We start from the raw sequence: 18,522 nt of genomic DNA on the forward strand, positions 1-18,522 counted from the left end.
CCCAGCAGGCTTAGCTGCCGAGAGCATCTACCAGCTGGACCGTGTATTCACCTTGTTCTGAAAAAACTCTTCAAAGTGTTTCATTTCATCAATGTTTAGACCAGGAACAACTGGGTCATCCAGCTTTGCGTTGTCACTGTCACAGTTTTGTCTCGCGGATGTGCACAGTAGCTCACTATGTCAGCTCATTTGATTTGCTCAAAAGGTGTGTACAAATTTGGGAGAATGTTTTTGCAGAGATAAAGTGTAGACACAAACCTGTAGCCCACTTGTTTGAAATACTAGGCAGCATTCATGAGTTTACTCAGTACATACTGCCCCAGCCAGTAATAGTGGGCCAGAATAGTGAAGCCTCAAAGTTTAAAACCATAGCTAAAAATCATAAAGAACTACAATACAAGACGCGTGAGAACACCTGGCAACTTGAGGTGAGAGGCAGGGATCAGAAGTTCAAGGTTAATCTTGGCCATTAACAAGTTTTGGCTGCAGGGGCTACAGGAGGCCTGGTTTCAAAAGAGAAGCATCTAAGATTCAAGATTCACCTTGTTTGAGACAGTATGTTTCTATGTAGCCTCAGCTTGCCTGGTACTCACTGTAGACCAGGCTGGCTTCCAGCTCATAGAGATCTGCCTGCCCCTGCCTTCTGGGTGCTAGGATTCAAAGCTGACAGGAACCTGATAGCTGTCTACTGAGAGGCTCTGCCAGAGTTTGTCAAATACAGAGGTGGATGCTTGTTGCTAACCATCCTATAGAGCATGGGGATCTCAATAGAGGAGTTAGGGGAAGGCCCGGAGGAGCTTAAGGTATTTGCAACCCCATAGGAAGAACAAAAATATCAACCAAACAACTCCCTCGGACTATACCACCAACCAGAGCACACATGGAGAGATCCATGGGTCCAGCAGCACATGTAGCAGAGGATGACATTGTCGGGCATCAATGGGAGGGAGGCCCTTGGTCCCGTGAAGGCCTGACACCCCAGTGTAGGGGAATGCTAGGGCACTGAGGCGAGAATGGGTCGGGGCACTCATTGCAGGAGGGAAGGGGGTGGGATGAGGGTTTTCAGAGGGAAACTGGGAAGGGGGATAGCATTTGAAATGTAAGTGTATAACCAATAAAAACAGTGTCACCCTGTTCTTTGACAGTCTTTGCAACCGCGAGCCTCTGTAAAATCAATAGTTAAATGCAGCAGAACCTGTAGCACACAGTAAACATTCCCATTATAGAACTAAGAAGCAGGAGGCTGCCCAGGATAGACCAGGACTTCACTCACCAAGCCATTCTCAGACTAGCTCCCTGCTGAGCATCCAAGGGCTTTGGTGTTTCCATTAGGGCTTTTGGTAGCCCATACCTTCCAACTCCCCCTCATTTCTCCTGAAAACATCTCAAACATGAACAAATCTGCCCACATCCCCCACAGTCAATTCCCCGCTTTTTGGTATCCGTTCCTTTTTTGTAGCAGTAGTTGCCTTCGTTGTGACAAAGTATCTGACAGGAGTAAGCTAAGTAAACCTAACACAGTTTTCAAAGACATGACCCATCATGGTGGCCAAGGCTTGGTAGCCCAGGTTCTGCCTGCAGCGGTGAGACTGTAGCGCTGCTGTTACGTCCCAGCATGTTAGGAAGCAGAGATGGCTGAGAAATCGATCAGGACAGAACTTGGGAGACAAGACAACAGTGCCGTTTTTGCAGACAGGTTGCAAAAGTTATGGGGTCAGTGAGACTTGCATCAAGAAGGTCCCAGGGGGAAAGAAGACGGCCAATGAGACCAGGCAACGTGTGACAGTCATAGTCTCTGTGGAGCTCCTGTGTGGGCTCTGTGTGACACTATGAAAGCAGAACTGGCGCAGCAGGAAGCCCTGCGTGCCGCAGGCTACAGTGATCTTTGAATTGGGTTACAAAGGCCTGTTATGTACCTGGATGGTACCACTTCAAGCCCTGAATGATGTCTGTCCTGCTGGGTTTAAATAAAGAGTCTAAAACTTCTCTAAAATAACTACAGTTTCAAAGTATAAAATGTCAAGCAAACTTGTCATGGCATTGTCATACTTAATAATCATTTTGAAAGCTTTCCCATAATCCTTTTGAACATAGCTTTATTATATTCTATGAAGTGAACAGAAGATGGCAGTATTGCTTCAGCAGTTAAAAGGGTTTCCATTTCCCCCTTTGAAAAGGCAGGGGCAGGAGGACAGTCACCACAGCACGCGTGGAGCACCCGTGTTCCTGTGCTGGGTATGTAGAAGGAAACACAAGAGTGGGATTGCTCCATGCCTCTAAATACACGTATTTTCTGTGTAGTTTCCAGGGAAACAGGACCTTCCCTGTAAAACCGAAATGGGTCAGATGCTGAGCTTTTTATGAAATGTAGAAAGCAGTACGTGGCTCTATTGTTGCGGGGGTTTTAATCTCTTTTTATGGACTGGTCATTTTCTACGCGTAAGAGATGTTTGTCTTCTCAGAAGTTTTAGATGTTATGATTAGTGAGGACTTGGCGCTCAGGTAAGCAGACATGCCGGTACGGTGTGAAGGATCAGTGCACATTTGCTTTAACGGTAGTGCCAGGGAACAGCCACAGGCGAGGGAGTCACTGGCCTCGTTTTGGCACACACACACACACACACACACACACATCTCCATATTCAACATCACTCTATATCAGCAGTTCTCAACCTGTGGGTTGCAACCCCATATCAGACACCCTGCGTGTCAGATATCTGCATTGCAGTTCATAACACTAGCAAAATTACTGTTATAAAATATACCGAGATACATCGATCCTTGAGGGCTGTAGCAGTTGGATGTTCGAGAGCCACTGTTCTATGTATCCGTGGAAGTACTTTAAAAGTGCACATGTAAGTAAGCACATAGGTATTATGTGCAGAGATTATGTAGCCTTTCTTAGTGTATGTCATTGTTTGACCAGTTGTTGGATGAGTCTCTGGAAAATAAAATTTACTGACCAAGAAAGAGGTGAAAATGAAAGTCCACACAGATATTTTCTTGATGTCTGTATTAAAAAGGAGACAGGTATTAGATTAAGTTGGGAAGTCACCGTTATCTTCATTTTAAAGCTTTGTTTTCGGGCTTGTGAGAGACTCCATGGCTAATGATTGCCATGCCACCATCCCTGAGACTCACTCACATAGTGGCAGGAGGAACTCACCTAAGCAAATGCCATCCATCTCCTGTTAACTAACTAACTAATTAAATAAAGTCTGTTATTAGAGGACCACTGTGGGGCCTTGGGTTGTGAAAGACACCCTGGTTCCCAGTTGAGATGAGGCTTGAGACCCCAGTGACCCTGACAGGGACGTGGGAGTTGTGCTTTACTCCGGAAACCAGGCCCCTGTCAGTAGCCACAACTCTCCATAGATTCATGGCCATCAGTTATGTAAGGGCAACACCTTAAGCTCCTCCACAGGTGAGGATGTGTGTGACAGTCATATAGGCTGCAGACAGATCAGATCTTCATTATAATGAGGTACCTAAAGGCCTGGAGGCTTAGCCAATTGGCCTTTCTTCCCAGACAGTACTCCCTGCAAAAGTATTTAATCTCAGTCACACCCTGAGAAGTCGGGATATCGTTTTATTCATCCACTTTCCTCCATGACAATAAATGCCTTAGAACCATGGGCTGTCTCTTTCCATCCGGACCTACCATCAGTAGAGAAGCCCTTCGCTTACAGAGCAGCGGACTAATCTCCCACAGAAGGCCTCTCTGTGTTCCCAGCCACGGCTACCACTAAGCCCAAGCCTGCATCCTGCCACTTTAAAGACAAGAGGAGGACCAGCCAGAGCTCCCCCCACCGGCCCTGAGTGAAATCCAGCCCCTGGGTCCCAATCTGTTCTCAGCTCTTCCGTAGCGTCCCGCGGCACCAGGGTGTCCAAGAGCCTGAGAGCCAGATGACCTCAGTCAGTCACAGGTCTGGAACCCCCACTCACCCGGCTGTCTGTCCCCACCCCTGGAGCAGTGCCCTGTGGCCCCCTACAGCCCAACACCTGCCTGGCAGAGGCCCGGGTGAGCTCTGTCCATCTTCCCCTGCCTCCCTGACGTTATCTCGATCTTACAATGTGCTGTGAGGCTTCACTGGCATAAGTGCCTGGCTCAGTGTCTGGGGCATAAATGGTGATGGTTATTCTGATGATACAGAATCATTGTAGTGAATATGTATGTGTGTGTGTGTGTGTGTGTGTGTGTGTGTGTATGTATATATATATATATATATATATCTTAAAGTAATATCATTGGGCTATATTTTATTTGACAAAATATAACCTATATAAAGATAGTTTTCAGATCTGTTAAAACTCAGCCCCAGAGGAGTAGGTTACAACTATTATTTGCACAGTGCTTGAAATGATATATTTGTGTAACCTTCTTGGAAAAGGTTTATAAATAGCTTTCATAGGCATGGACTTTATTAGGGTTCTAGTCCTGAGGGGTCCATAGAATCTGGTCTAAAGATTGTTTGGGAAGATTAGGGAAAACTATTCTGCCTCATGAGAGTTTGTGCCTGTTCAGATCCGCACTCTTGGCTTCAGCTCTCAACTATGGCTTTGTGCCCCTGGAGCTAACATGCTTGTTAAGAGCTGACAGGGACCACCAAGAGCTCTGGTCATCTGCACAGCATCACACAGAACACTACGTACACCCTGCACTGCACAGTGCTTTACTTATCATTTCTGTAGGATTTTTTTTTCCTTTTTAACTGAGACTGATCTGAGTTCAATGCCTGGGACTCATATGCCCAAAGGAGAGAGCTGACCTCTGCAAGTTGTCCTCTGACCTCCACAGGCACCTTGGAGTATACACATCCTTGCTCTTTCACAGGTAAATAATTAACAAGAGAAGAGATGGTACTCACTCCACTGAAACGTTTGTAAGGTACAGATCCTCTTCAATCCGTTAGTGTTCAGTTGATACGTTTTGTTCCATCAGGACTTTATTTTTTGGGGGGGGGGCAATGAGCTCATCCCATATCCATACAGGCTGCGTATCTAGTGTGAAACATTCAATTCGCTCTTGCCTAGGGTCTGTGCTCTCTGCCTTTGTTCCGCCTCCAGCTGATCCAGACGTTACTTCAGCACGGTGACCTTTCTTGGATGTCTTCACACCGTCTCTCTGGCCTCTGCTGATTTATGTGGCGCAGCACCACATGGTCAATCATTGCTTCTCATGATTTATGTGGCGCAGCACCACATGGTCAATCATTGCTTCTCAACTTTCTTGAGAAGGTGCGCGGGACAGTGGACTGCTCCTACTTCCGTGGAGCACCTTTTCGTCTCACGTTTTAGGACACGCTAGTTTTCCCTCTGTTTGCTTTGTTTGTCGCTTTGTTGACGTCTTCCTCCACCACACTCTTGGCTCCCCCTGTTGCCTTTGACTTTAAGGAATAGTAAAAACACAGCGTTCTGTTTGTCTCACTTGTGTGTTTCCATCCTAGTCTGAATTCCTACCATTTTTTCACTTGGAAAACCACGGTAGCTCTCTACCCACTGTCTACCTTTGACCCTGAAAACTCACACTCAGCAGCCACAGCCGAATGTTGGCCTTGGCTGTTTACACCTCTGCTAAAATACTCTAGCCGATGGATTTCCCTTCTCTTTGGGAATAAAAGGTAGTTCCTGTGATAACCTTCCAGACCTTCCCTTCCCTGCTCCCTCTTCTCCCCAGCCTCCTTCCTCACTTCAGACTGCCAGGTTCCTGCTGCTCTTTAACAGTGGTGTGCAGCTGTGGTCCTCACTGCTTGATTCCTTCCCAGCCCACAGGGAATTAACTGGAGAGGGATTCAAGGCCTTCTGCAGAGGGCCAGCACTCTCCCACTGGGCTGCCACCCAGCCCTTCTCTTATTAATTAATTTGTCCCTGTAGTCATCAGCGTTTTACTCCCTACATTTAAATTACTTGCTGAGTACATGTATCTCTCTTTGTAAAAATGTAATTTACACTGTAAGCAATAAAGATAAGGAAGGTTTTCCCATAGAAATTATATTTAACAAAACAAAACAAAACATACAAACAAACAAACAAACAAACAAAAAACCTTTTTCTTGATCCTTTGTGAGTTTCACGTAAGGTACCCAGTCCCAAGAAAGAGAGAAGATTTCTTCATACCAGGAGAAATATGCGTATGCCAACCTCCTCCAGTGGGGGGTGAGGTCATGTTGGGAACAACAGAGTAACAAAGGCCTGCTGTTTTCAGACTAGACTCCCCAGCGGTGAGGGTCCCATGCTGGACTCACCGTGCTCATGGCCCTGAAGTGCTCCATGTTGGTCTCCCTGGTTTCCAGCTCAAAAGTGACATAATTTCACCCATTTCCTCCATCCAGCCAACTCTCGCCGGCCTCCCAAACTTCTCAGGGAAGCTGGAGCGAGTCAAGTGTGTTGGTGATCGTTTCTTATGTGATGCCCATGAGACATCCCAGCAGGGTTGGCAGAGGATGGAGCTAGAGTGCTTAGACCCAAGGTCTCTAGTCCAGCAGTGACATCTTCATGAGCTGCTTGTCCTTGGAACTCTGTAGTTTCCTTTGCAGTTTCTCTCAAGCCTGATTACTGTTTTATCATTGGCAATTTTTTAGCAAAGACTCTCCCTTGTTAGAGCTCAGACTGGTATTAGGACTCATGCCATTCTAGCTGAGTATTGTTTGAAGGAGTCAAAGACAGGAGAGGCTGTTGATCGTTTACAGGGTTCCCACAGAAGCAATGCAAACATTCAGCAGACAACATGCAAGCTCCTTGAAACAGGGCATCTGCAAGCAGTCAGAGAATAAAGTAGACTGGGTGTCAGGCCATCTACACTCACAGCTAATCCACAGTGATCTTGGAAATAACAATGCGAGTTAGGATACATTTGGGGGAAGTTTACAGACCGATGATGTCCTTTCTTTAATCTTAACCCAAACAGCGGTTCTCAAGGACTGAAAGGTAATGATGGTAACTCACTGGTTCTATCCCATTGGGATCAATACTTCAAGAGCTTCCTCAACATTAAATTCATTTATCATGTCCTGTAGTTCTTGTCTATAATTTATTTGTAAGATAGGATCAGCAAACAAGCAAGTGCCAGCTCACCTGTTTTAAAGAATTAACTCTGCAGAGAGAAAAAAAAGTCTGTGCAGAATAAATGAGAGGGTACTTATGCAGCCCAAGGAACCCAAAACAAGCAGGAAGAACAGAAAATAAACCTAAGATGCAACAGAGTTGGAGGAGTGACTTATACAACAATCCAGAAGAGCTGGGGGAGAAGCTGGACTCACCCTGAGCACAGTGTAGACTAGAGAGCAACAAGAAATCAGGGTCTCAGTCCCACAGCCAAGAACAATGGTGGGTGGACACTGTCATCTCCGTGTGCCAAGGAATAAGACTTTTAAAGGTTTGCTTACTTTAAGATGGCATGTTTATGTGTGGGCCTGTGTAACTGTAGGTGTATGTGGAGTCCAGCAAACGGCACTGGGCCCCTGGAGCTGGAGTTCCTGGTAGTTGTTCAGTCCACCAGCGTGGGTGCTGAGAACCGCACTCAGGTCCTCTGCACGGCAGCACATGCTTTTAACTGTTCAGCCATCTCTTTAGCCCATGGAATTGCCTTTTAAATAAAGTGATTAGAATTTTATCAGTGATGTGTATATAAAAAGGAAAAGATGATGTCCTGGGTTTCAGCACTAATGTTAGGAAGGAAATGAAGCAGGTGGGGGGGGGGGGGATATGGCCCATGGAGGTGTGGCAAGGTATGGGGGCAAGGGGGATGCCTTTGGAGGATCCATCTTTGGAATTTCTTCTTCTCCCTAAGGGACCAGCCACATGACGGTATAGTACAGAACAGAGTTTATTCAGGGCATGGGGGAAGTTAAGAGGGTGGTAGAGGCAGAGAGAGGAGAAGAGTAGAGAAGCAGAGGCCGGCCATGAGCATGTGGGGGGAATGGGGAGAGGAGGAGGAAAGGGGGTTGAGCAAGAGGCCAAGAGAGCTAGAGAAAGAGGAGAGGACAAGTAGACCCTTTTATAGTGTCAGGTCACTGGGGCGGAGCATAGCTGGCTGTTGCCAGGTAACTGAGGGGTGGGGTTTACAGAATCTCAACAATCAGTGTCTCTGTAATTGCACCATTGTGGTCATCAGGTTGGAGAGAAGATGAGAATGTTTAGGAAATATAATAGATTCATATGAAAACTCAGGTACAACTTTACATTTGAAATGAAAAAGCTAGATTCTTATAGAATCTTTACACACTGTATAAGACAGATACAGTGTCCAAAACTTCATACATCCCCATCAACCTCTGACTTTCTAAGCTCACTGTTTTCTCACTGATGTGTTTTGTGAGGCATTAGGGATCTTTATTTCACAAAGGTTTTGTTTGGTGTATAGCATTTGGGACAGTGATATTACTGCCCAGAGTACCTTACTGTTGCTGTCTAAAAAAGAAGGCATTGGTGGAATTTCCAAAGGAAGAGGTATGTGAGTTCTTTGTAAGCTATCAGGTTTGTTTCAGTCTCCAAACTGTAATATAAATAATTATATATTGTATAGAATGTAATTATACATAATATAGTATAAGGAATGCAGAAGGACTATAGTCAGAATGAAACATTTGGAAAGACATTTCTGTCAAGTGGGATTCTGAAAGGTGAGCATGAACATTCTGGGGTTTTTACTCTAGAGTTAATCAGGAAAAACATGGCAGACAACTACATACCCTTGTCTAGCAAGACTCCTCAAACTTCATCTCTTTTTGTTTTCCCTTAAATCATTTTCACTGGTTTTCCTTTTAATATTTACTCATACTTAAACTCCCAGTATGTAAACTTTGGATCAGAGCATCAAGACCTTTCACGTTCTTCCAATAGCCTTTATGAACTTCATACTGATCTCCTCTTAAGCACTTAGTAATAGTTAAGATTTAAAGATAGCTCCACGATCAGGTACCTGACATCACCAAGACACCTGATATCACACACCTGACATCACCAAGACACCTGACATCACACACCTGACATCACCAAGACACCTGACATCACCAAGACAACCAACTGTTTCCATTCTTATTCTGTTTTCGCAGTATGACATTACTGAGTATCTGAAGCTGGACAAACACAAAACAGGAAGTGCTGCAAATACACAACAGACAAAAGAAGGAGAACAGCACATTGACAATTTTATTTTGACTGTTAAAATGGTAGTATTTTTAACTTTAGGGCTGGAGAGAGATCTTAGCAGGTTAGAGCACTGGCTGCTCTTGCAGACAGAGGACCCAGATTCTACGTCCAGCATCCACATGGTGGCTCCCAACCCTCTGTAACTCTAGTTCCAGGGAACCTTACATCCTTTTCTGACCTCCACGGGCACCAAGCATGCACATTGTGTACACAGATAGATATGCAGCCAAAAGACTTGGATATAAAATAAAATCTGTTTTAAAAAGAGTCCCCATGCAGCTTGGAAAAAAAAAAAAAAAAAGAGAAAGTTCCTGATTAAGTCACAATCTTTTTGGGGAATAGACCTCCCCCCCCCAAAAAAAAAGAAAGAAGAAAGTTAAACTACTATTAAGAAATTTATCCTTTGAGATTTGGATGGGAGGAGCCAAGAGGAGGATCTGGGAGGAGATAGGGGAGGAAAAAGATATCCGAATATATTGTATGAAAAAAAATCTATTTTCAATAAAAAGTAGAAAAAGGTTTTTTAATATTTTGTTTTGTTTTGTTTTTTAATTTTTAAAAGAAGGAGGCTACTTCTAGGCATGGTGGCACTCAGGAGACAGAGGCAGGCGTATCTCTGAGTCTGAGGCCAACCTGGTCTGCAGATCAAATTCCAGGACAGGCAAGGGAAAAAACATAAAAGGATAAAAAGAAAAGAAAAAAATTATCAAAACAAAACCAGAAAGGACTGCTGAAACTGCGGCTTCCACTTGGACCTCCATTGCCTCTGACTAGGCAGTACTTCTCAGTGCCCACCCCACTCTCTCTTTCAGATTTATTCGACAACTTTTTTTTTTTTTTTTTTTTTTTTTTTTTTTTTTTTATCTGCTTCCTGGGCTCTACCCCAGACCTACCAAATCTCACTCCTGCACTTGAGTCTTAGGGATCTCAGCTTCTGTGAAGTTCTGGGATGACTGTGGTGTCACTTCTCCAGGCAGCTTGGGAGAATTCCTGCTCTGCCCACCCTTATTTATTATTCATTTATTTTTGCTACCCCACAGCAGCTCTTTGCTCTGAGATCCTGCTTGTTTCTTGCGGTGGCTAAAGATGGTAGCAGGCAAAACACAAGCAGGAAGTGTTCTCTGCTGGGCAAAGCAAGTTATTTCTTTTCTTGTCTAGTTACGTGTATTTTTCAAATTTGTGCTTCTTGGGCTGGAGAGATGGCTCAGTGGCTAAAAGCACTGACTGCTCTTCCAGAGGTCCTGAGTTCAATTCCCAGCAACCACATGGTGGCTCACAACCATCTGTAATGACATCTGATGCCCCCTTCTGGGGTGTCTGAAGACAGCAACAGTGTACTCATAAAATAAAATAAATACATCTTTATTTTAAAAAATTTCTTAAAATTTGTGCTTTTTGACCTTTTTGCTATTGAGATATTCTATCCACTGACCTGTGATATTTATTAAAAAAACTTTCACACTCTTAGTTTTTTGTTTTTGTTTTTTATTGGGAAAGCAAATTTTGGGCTGCATATGTTTTTAATATGAACACACTTTGCAGAATGGCTAGGAAAAGCTAATTCACATGTTTATTCTCTCATATTCTTACTTTTTTGTGCAAGAACACATAGTAAAAGATGATTAGCATATTGCTTTATATGCCTTTTTTGTAGTAGTAGTAGTTGTTGTTGTGAGAACACTTAAAGTCAACTCAGAGATTTTGTCGTATAGAGCATGTGATTTTGCTTTCACTTTAGTACACAGTGGATCTCTCGGGTTTCTTTTCTCTACCTAAAAGCAAGTCTGTACCAGCTGGTTCTGTGTCAACCTGACACAAGCTGGAGTTATCACAGAGAAAGGAGCCTCAGCTGAGGAAATGCCTCCATGAGATCAGTTGTAAAGCATTCTCTCAACTAGTGATCAAGGGGGGAGGGCCCAGCCCACAGCTGTAAGGCATTTTCTCAACTAGTGATCAAGGGGGGAAGGCCCAGCCCACTGTGGGTGGTACCATCTCTGGGCTGGTAGACCTGGGTTCTATAAGAAAGCAGGCTGAGCAAGCCAGGGGAAGCAAGCCAGTAAGTAACATCCTTCCATGGCCTGTGCATCAGCTCCTGCTTCCTGACCTGCTTGAGTTCCAGTCCTGACTTCCTTTGATGATGAACAGCAATGTGGAAGTGTAAGCTGAATTAACCCTTTCCTCCCCAACTTGCTCCTTGGTCATGATGTTTGTGCAGGAATAGAAACCCTGACTAGGACAGTGTTCATTGGCCAACATCCTTTTCTTTAAGTTTAGAACCCTTTTAAGGAGGGGGTGGAATGACTTATAGGGATTGCTGATGTCAACAAGACTTGTCTGCTCAGATGGCACAGGAGTGGTTGGCTTGAAGGCTGGGATGAAAATACACAATCTGTGAAGTATCTTTCTTTCACCTGGAAAATGAGTACAGAGAGCTCATGACTGACCTGTCGATGTGAGGCCAGGGTTTCTGCTGGTGAGATCTGTAGTATCTTGTTTTCATAAGCAATGTCTAAGACACACCCTTCACACTTTCTATTCAAAATGCCTTTGAAATAGGGCAAGATTAAAGAGCCCGAGGGGCAATTTAAGTATAGTAATTCTTAGAGGAGTGTCATTTCCCCCAGCTTGTCAGAAATCACTTTTATGCTGTCTTTTTAAAGCATTCGATTCAGGCTTCACTTTGACTTCTGTCAACATTTTATAGAAGTATATATTATTCATTAAATTATTACTAAATATTAATTTAAATCACAAATGTTTGATAGTAATTACAGTGACCACAAACAGGTTAGTGAATAAAGTTATTAGTTAAGCATAAAACCAAAGATGACTTTACTCTCAGCATTCAGATAGCAGAGACAGGCAGTTCTACATGAGTTCAAAGCCAGCCTGATCTACATGTGAGACTGTTTCAAAAGCAAAACGTCTCCCACACCAAAAAAGCTTCAACAAGTCTTCTAAAATTTATTCTTTTGAGATCATTTAGAACAGTGATTTCTCAATCTTTCTAATGCTTGTGACCCTTTAATACAGTTCCTTGTGATATGGTGACACCCCAACCATAAATTATTTTGTTGGTACTCCATAACTATAATTTTCTTACTGTTATGAACCATGATGTATCAGATATGCAGGTTGTCTGATATGTGATCCCCATAGGGGTTGAGACCCATAGATCGAGAATCCCAAATTTAGAAGACTGTAAATGTCAGTCCAAATGTTTAATACAAAGAATAGATACAAAGCAAAGTATTTTGACAAATCAGTCAAATTAATTAGACAAGTCATTTTGGAATGGTTGATTACAAAAATTGAAACACAGTAATTGTAACTCACACCTCTGGAACACTTACTATATGGCATGCTACCTTAATATAGTGTCTCACCTTCACCTCTCAAATATCCTTTGAGGAATAGTTTGTAATTGGCTTCACTTTACATGGGAGGAAATTGAGGTTTCTAGAGGTTAAGCCACTGAAAGTCACACGACTTTATCTTTGGAGATGAAATCTGAAGGCAAGTCAGTTTGATTCTAGAATCCAGGATCAGCCATTAGCTTCTAAACCTAACCTTAAGCAAAAGAGAGTTAACCTCACCCCTTCCTGGTGATCTCCGTTGTTCTGACATGATCTATGGGACTGGGTCACTGTCGTAGGCTCTGCGAGGCAAAAGTCACCATAACTGATCACTTGTGTGTGTGTCGTAGGTTCCATGAACAACTCTGTCAGTCTCTTTAGAATAGGATGAGGCACCATGTAATTAATAGAGTTAATGTAAACAATGGATGGATGGAGTGTTTGGGAGAAAACTTTGCTAAGCTAGGTCCCAGGCTTCCAAGAGATGAATAAATTTTTACTGTTGTTTCTGAACACTCTGCCCCGGATTCTGAAGAAGATATTTGTCATGCTGTCTCCTTTGTGGTCTTTTCCTTGGTGTGATGAATGTGGTTTCCTGGCCTGGCTGTTTTACTCCAGCCTCAAGGCAGAATACTTCTACCTCAAAGAAAAATAAATTGGCTTCAAGTGTAGAAAAAAATGCTGTCAACCTTTTAATCTTTCCTTTCCATCTTCTGCCTGCCCCCTCCCCAACTATGACTATTTTGGTCTTCAAGAATCCATTGTTCATTTCCAGAAGGGCATTGGGTGACCCAGATGTGCACTCTGGGGACCTTCCATATGCCTTGTCACACCCACGTGTGCTATGTTATAAATAATTGTAATGGATTAATTGCCTAGAATACCCCTGGAGGCTATCTGTAACTACATGGTTTTCCTCCCACAGGAAAAATTGGTGCGTAGCTTTGCCTGGGTATCATTTGGCAATAAAACGTTTTTCTTAGATGTTACCACTGAACTACAAAGCGCTCCCAGAATTTCACACCTATTTTCTTGTCTTTTGCCAGTGAATAATAGCATTTAACTTTCTTTGAAGTATAATTATTCATCAAGAAGTCGTTTCATTTATTTGATGGCTATAGGTTTTTAGAGAATGTACTTTTAAAATATATCATATTTGAAACATTTTTTTCCTAATAATAATTTTGATCAGAGCATGGAAAGCAGGCTGTTTCTGTCTAGCACCATAAGAGCCATCAAAATCACCCTGAGAACTCTTTGTTGTATGAAGATTTGCTTTCAGGAAACTGAGCAACTTTGTTGGAACTTTAAATTTACTTGGACTTGGGGTGGCTTTACCTGGTTATGCACAGTTAAGGATTTCTGCCTGCCAGGGAATAAGCAGCTGGTATAAGTCTAAAGGAAGCAGGAAGACTGACGTTCTCCTCTCTGATGATCTTTCCTCACTGTGAGAAACATTAAGCATGTTTTATTTAATTGAAAAGAACCTTAGCTTTATGGTTGTAATCATCACGTTAGTATGACTGTGAGTGTCATTTTAGTATGACTGTGAGTGTCAGGTTGGTATGACTTTAAGAGTCAGGTTGGTATGACTGTCAGAGTCACATTAGTATGAGTGTGAGGGTCAGGTTAGTAGGATTGTGTGTGTCACATTAGGAACTCCTTTTGTCTTTCTGCAGTCTGATTTGAGGTTAAGTGAATACCAAGGTGGATGGGAGTATCAACCGGTCTTTACAGATGTGGAAACTCAAATGATGTAGAGAAGGGGCGTTATTGACTAATTGACATTTACCTTGTAAAGTGAGCTCTGTTTGTGGAGGAGACCAACAGTTGTCCCAAAGGATCGTCTCAGGAGCATAAACAACACTGCAGGCATGTCAGATTGGAGTATGAGTTTCCCAGACACTTGATTAAACATCATTCTGGCTGCATCTATGAGGGTGTGGCTGGATGAAATTAACATTTGAAATGGACTGGCTGCAGTAGGTTATCTCTCAGCTGGGTGTCTCCCAACACCTGAGGAGGCTAGCCGGTGAGCTGAAGCTCTTCTTTCTGCGTGATGATTTTTGGTTCAGGTCATTGCTCTGTGGGAGTTTGAATGACGTAGGTCCTCATAGCCTCAGCTATTGGAACACTTGGTCCCCAGTTGATGGAAGTATTTGGGGAGGTTTAGGAGGTGTGGCCTGGAGGTTTAGAAGGTGTGTCCTTGCTGGAAGAAGCCTGTCACTGCAGGAGGAATTGAGACCTTGTCATGTCACCCTGCCTTTTGTTTGCTCTCTTTGGGGCTCACATTTCCTACAAAGATGAAGTCTCTCAGCTCTCTGTGCCAGTTCTATTACCTGCTGCTTTCTGCTAAGTCTCCCTGTTGGAATGGGTTCCTTCCTTTGCCATAAGCCAAAGGAACCCTTTCTTTGCTAAGTTGCTTTTGTCCTGACCTTTATCAAAGAACAAGAGAGTAATTAACACAGGTTAGCGCTTCTTATGCCCTTATTCTTTCTTATTTTCTAGTGTTCATTCATTTGCCTGCATCCATGTTCGCACACCATGTGTATGCCTGTTGTCTGCACAGGTCAGAGGAGAGTGTCGGATTCCCTAGGGCTGCAGATATGGATCAATGTGAGCTATGATGTTGGGAATTGAATGTTGGTCCTCTACAGGAAGATGCAGTGCTCCTAACTGCTGTGATGCTGTAATCTCTACAGCTGTTCATGCTTTTCTTTTCTTTTTACATTTTTTGAGACCGGGTTTCTCTGTCTGTTTCAGCCCTGGGTGCCCTGGAACTTAGTCTGAAGGTCTTAAACTCAGAGATCCACCTGCGTCTGCCTCCCCAGAGCTGGGATTAAAGGTGTGAGCACCACTGCCCGTCTCAAACCTTATGTTCATGATGGCTGACCCAAATCATCTGCCATTGCATACTGTGTTATTTTACTACCGTATTAAAAACTATGTCAGCCAGATGATTGTAAGAATCTAGCAGTATTCTTCTGACAAAGGTAAGAAGGTTTGGGAGTCTGGGGCCTTGCTGTCATTTTGCAATCCTGTGACATATGGGATTTTCTTATTCTGTAGAGCTGTTACTTTTGACGGGTTCCGGGCACCTATGTGAGCATTTTTGGACTTTATCTTTTCAAATTTTGGTTTTACATCTTATGCACGTGAAATGTGTGAAGCAGTCTGTTTACTTGCGGCTGTCAGGATGATGCACAGGCCATGCTAAGAATAATTGAGATACCTCATCAAACTCTCACACTAGTTCGAAGTTTAAGAGCAAAATTTCCATGGTTTTAAATTCTGAAGTGTTCAATGTCACCTCCCTTGATATCAATATCGCTATTGTTTTGTTTCACACATTAATCAGTTTAAAAACTACCAATGGAGATTTGTGTTTAAGAGTTATCACATAGGGCTGGAGAGATGGCTCAGCGGTAAAGAGCACTGACGAGCACTGACTGCTCTTCTAGAGGTCCCAAGTTCAAGTCACAGCAATCATATTGTGGCCCACAGCCATCTGTAATGAGATCTGATGTCCTCTTGTGTCTGAAGACAGCTACAGTGTACTTATATATAATAAATAAACAAATCTTTTTTTTTAAAAAAGTTATCAAATAATGTCTTTAAGTTACATTTTCGTGTATAAAGTTTTCCAAGGGAAGAAATGACTATCTTGGAATGTTTTTTGTAGGGTTGACCATAAAGATGCTGGAGTGGTTTATTTTTTCTTCTGAAATGGATGTGGTTGGGACGGGCTACAGGGTTGATTACAGATCTTCATTGCAGACCTTCATCTTTCTTGGTTCTGAGGGTGATTTATAATGTTGACCAGAGGTCAGGCCGTCTGTGACTAGGGTGTACTTTCAGCACCCCAGGATTAAAGGGAAAAAACCCACAGGAAAATCATTATATCACAAGAAATGCTTGTTCCAGCTCCTGCCCTCTCTCTTTCTCCAAATCCTGGTACGTAAGCCATCGCCAAGCAAGGCTGGGGACTATACAGGCTGTCCCTGCTGGTGTCAGCTTTCTTTTCTACTCTTCTGCTTTCTCCAGCTACACTCATAACTCTTTCTCATGGTTGGGTTTCTATAGTGGTTGAATCCCGCTTTCTGTTCTCTTTGAAAGGAAACAACAACAGGTACACTTCATTTTCCTGGTCTTAGTGCCCCATTGCTACATAGTTTTATTTAAGCACTACATTGCTACAGTGTTTTATTTAGTTCCACATTTCTACATTGTTTTGTTTAGTTCCATGTTGCTACATTGTTTTATTTAGTTCCATGTTGCTACATTGTTTTATTTAGTGCTGCCTTACTACATTGTGTTATTTTAGAACCCAACTGCTATATTGTTTCATGAAACTGGTTAGTCAGCATATTTGGTTCTTGACTTCATTCCTGGGTAGAACCGTTATGAAATATCAACGTATGCAAGAATCCAAATTTTAGTCATGCTAAAATTCCCAGAGGGAGTTATGTTTTTATGCTACTAAGTTAACTTTTAAATGTGTTAGGTGTTAGCTTTTAAACGTTACAATTGCCATCTGACTATAAAGAGTAAAGTAGCCAAAAATGTAAGTGCAGAAAATAATGTTTCAGAGGAATTGGTGTCTATGAATCATCATTAGTTGTGGCAATAAAGTTATACTGAATTGCTCATAGCCAACATTAATTTTATACTTCATAAGGTTATTTTATTTTGGCCTCATCTCTCCATCTTGTATTTTGATATTGACAAAATGTTGTAACTACATCTATCTTTAATGTGTATATGTCAGAAATTCCAGTTCATCTCAGATTTTGATAATAGAGCCAAGTTACCAACATAAATGTGTGATATTATTTTCTGTAAAGATCAGTCTCTCAGGAAAACCCATCGACAATGATAAACTGCCCAGATTTCACACTTACAGTAAGAAACGTAATTGGAAAGATGTTGGGAAATCAAGCCTTTAATATGAACTTTTTGTTTGGAAGAGTAATTATTTACAGATTACAAGAGTCTTCAAGTGTGTCCCCCTGCACATACAGACTGTAGTTTGCTGACCTTGCCTAATGACCTTGTAAACTGAGTGGTTTGTCAACGTCAGCATCCCGCCCCACCTCAGGGAAATTTGAGTTGCCTATGCTTTAAGTGTATATATGCTTTTCATTATAATAATTTGCTTTTAAAGAGTCATTTCTGTAATAAATGTATCTATGAAATAGAATTGTCTTCTGGAAAGAGGTAACCAAATAGCAAAGGTTAGAAATACCTTTAGAAGCCTACTCTGGATACCGCAAGTGGGAGAGGGCAGTCCTCGGGGAGCCGAAGTGGCTTTTGTGAGAGACTTTTCCTTGCGGGAGTAGGAGGTTAACACAGGGTCTCACTCTGTCCCCCTGCCTCAGCCTCTCACGTGCTAAGATTATAGTGGTGCACCAGCAGGCCTGGCTTGTTCGTGATTCTGTTGGCTGTCCTACCAATGAGTTTTAATTTGGAAAAATTTGTTAACTGGGTAACTGAATGAACTTAAAAAATTAGATCAGGAGAAGAAATTTTGTGGGAACTCAAATGGTTCAATTTAGTTACATCTTATTTTATTTATGAAAAAAATATTGATGGAAATAGTGTCTCAGATTATGGTGAAATGTATATTTAGAATCAGATTTCAAAACTTGTAGCCATTCACAGTGAATTTTTCCTTATTGTTATTGTACTTTTATATGGCTTTTCCTATTGTTTTCATTTGATTGGATGATGATGATGATTTGATATGTATATTGTGTGATGTACATATCTGTTAGTATAGTTGTGTGTATGTATGCATGGGAAGCCTGAGGTTGACATTCGTACATTTTCTCTGTTGCTCTCTATCTCTAGTTTTTGGGGTCTTTCAGTGAGTCGGAAGCTTATTAAATTGGTTAGGCTCCTGTTTCCACTTACTTCAGGTGCTGAGGTTACAGGAATGTGTCAGCGGGTGGCTTCCTATGGGTGCTCTGAGGATCCAAACTTAGGATCGTACTTCCCAGCAGACACATTGCTGACT

The sequence above is a fragment of the Micromys minutus genome, assembly GCF_963924665.1.
Source record: "Micromys minutus genome assembly, chromosome: 15".
Lineage (NCBI taxonomy): Eukaryota > Metazoa > Chordata > Mammalia > Rodentia > Muridae > Micromys > Micromys minutus.